The sequence below is a fragment of the Palaemon carinicauda genome, chromosome 12 (assembly GCF_036898095.1).
Source record: "Palaemon carinicauda isolate YSFRI2023 chromosome 12, ASM3689809v2, whole genome shotgun sequence".
Taxonomy (NCBI): domain Eukaryota; kingdom Metazoa; phylum Arthropoda; class Malacostraca; order Decapoda; family Palaemonidae; genus Palaemon; species Palaemon carinicauda.
The window spans coordinates 152011985-152014774 of NC_090736.1; positions in this window are offsets into that span (position 1 = coordinate 152011985).

Genomic DNA, 2790 nt, shown 5'->3' on the forward strand with positions numbered 1-2790 from the left:
AATGTTAACTAGATACACGTGCTAGATTGCATTAATTCTATTTTAGGCAGAATTTTGGAAATGTTACAATTTCGTCTTTCCTCGTGTACTTGGACAAATCGAAGCATTTGACGAGATTAGCAGAGATCAGTTTAATAACTATATTTTACAATTCACTAGAACTCTTTGGCTGAACTTTATCTTCATCTGATATTAGAACAATATAACTTTAAGGACTTTGTAAGGGATAATGTATCCTCGGTTCTTAACTGCCTAAGAGGATTAATACTATTGATTTTTCCTCCAAGCTAACTGCCCACCCCCGTACAGTCTTAGCTGCTCACTCCGCAAAATAAGCTTGCGGGCACTCTATCGCATTATAGATAGGTGCAAAGCTTCTAAGCTTATATCTATTATTGTAATACAGCTTATTTTACCTGTCCCATAACTAAATTAATAATGAAACTCTTAACCTTTACTTATGTGCATGGATTCTACCTTGTAATCAGTTGGGATATAATCAGTGTTGTATTTAACCTGCTGTGGTCATTTTGGACGTAATATATTTTTTTTTTTTCATATGAATTTTGCCCTACTTATGTTTGCAACCATTTCCCTTCTCGGATTTTGCAACATTCCTACGCTTACATCTTGTATTCTAGTCTTGGGTAGTGCAATAGCCTCTGTACCATGGTCTTCCACTGTCTGAGATTAGTGTTATCTTCCGTGAGGGTACACTCGGACACACTATTATATCTTATTTCTCTTCCTCTTGTTTAGTTAAAGTTTTTATAGTTTATATAGGAAATATTTATTTTAATGTTGTTGCTGTTCTTGAAATTGCCTATTTTTCCTCGTTTCCTTTCCTTACTGGGCTATTTTCCCTGTTGGAGCCCAGGGCTTATAGCAACCTGCTTTTCCAACTAGGGTTGTAGCTTAGCCAGTAATAATAATAATAATAATAATAATAATAATAATAATAATAATAATAAATGACTGTCCCAATTTTGGGCATGAAAATAAATGTTCTGTAGTATCCTCTTCATCTTTGCATAAGTCTTAAACATCATCTTTGTATCTTCCTCTGAAATTTGCTTATAACCTGAGCATATTTAGTCTTGCCATCATTATAAGGACTGCCTTATCCAGATCCATTTCTCTAACGTACAGCGTAATTTTTATCGGAAATTCTCCGTAAAAATATACTGTTTTCAACAGTATTTCAGTAAAATACAGGCGACCGTAATTTTACATTACTTTGTCATTATACTTTACGGGTTGGTGACAGTAATATCGTTCTTTTACGTCAATAGAACCGTTTCTAAAACGGTAAAAATCCTGGAATAAATGTTGCCACACTCACCGTTTTTTTTTTTAATGAAAATTTTCAACAGTGTAGGCTTTTTTAATGAAAATTTTCAACGGTGTAGGCTTTTTTAATGCAAATTTTCGACAGTGTAGGCGTTTTTTAATGCAAATTTTAAAGTGTAGGCTTTTATAATGCAAATTTTCAACAGTGTAGGCTTTTCTAATGCAAATTTTCAACAGTGTCGTCGTTTTCTAATGCAAATTTTCAACAGTGTAGGGGTTTTTTAATGCAAATTTTAAAGTGTAGGCTTTTATAATGCAAATTTTCAACAGTCGTCGTTTTCTAATGCAAATTTTCAACAGTGTCGTCATTTTCTAATGCAAATTTTCAACAGTGTCGTCGTTTTCTAATGCAAATTTTCAACAGTGTAGGCGTTTTTTAATGCAAATTTTAAAGTGTAGGCTTTTATAATGCAAATTTTCAACAGTGTCGTCGTTTTCTAATGCAAATTTTCAACAGTGTAGGCGTTTTTTAATGCAAATTTTAAAGTGTAGGCTTTTATAATGCAAATTTTCAACAGTGTCGTCGTTTTCTAATGCAAATTTTCAACAGTGTCGTCGTTTTCTAATGCAAATTTTCAACAGTGTAGGCGTTTTTTAATGCAGATTTTAAAGTGTAGGCTTTTATAATGCAAATTTTCAACAGTGTCGTCGTTTTCTAATGCAAATTTTCAACAGTGTCGTCGTTTTCTAAAGCAAATTTTCAACAGTGTAGGCGTTTTTTAATGCAAATTTTAAAGTGTAGGCTTTTATAATGCAAATTTTCAACAGTGTCGTCGTTTTCTAATGCAAATTTTCAACAGTGTAGGCGTTTGTTAATGCAAATTTTAAAGTGTAGGCTTTTATAATGCAAATTTTCAACAGTGTCGTCGTTTTCTAATGCAAATTTTCAACAGTGTCGTCGTTTTCTAATGCAAATTTTCAACAGTGTAGGCGTTTTTTAATGCAAATTTTAAAGTGTAGGCTTTTATAATGCAAATTTTAAACAGTATCGTCGTTTTCTAATGCAAATTTTCAACAGTGTAGGCGTTTTTAATGAAAATTTTAAAGTGTAGGTTTTTATAATGCAAATTTTCAACAGTGTCGTCGTTTTCTAATGCAAATTTTCAACAGTGTAGGCGTTTTTTAATGCAAATTTTAAAGTGTAGGCTTTTATAATGCAAATTTTCAACAGTGTCGTCGTTTTCTAATGCAAATTTTCAACAGTGTCGTCGTTTTCTAATGCAAATTTTCAACAGTGTAGGCGTTTTTTAATGCAAATTTTAAAGTGTAGGCTTTTATAATGCAAATTTTCAACAGTGTCGTCGTTTTCTAATGCAAATTTTCAACAGTGTAGGCGTTTTTTAATGCAAATTTTAAAGTGTAGGCTTTTATAATGCAAATTTTCAACAGTGTCGTCGTTTTCTAATGCAAATTTTCAACAGTGTCGTCGTTTTCTAATGC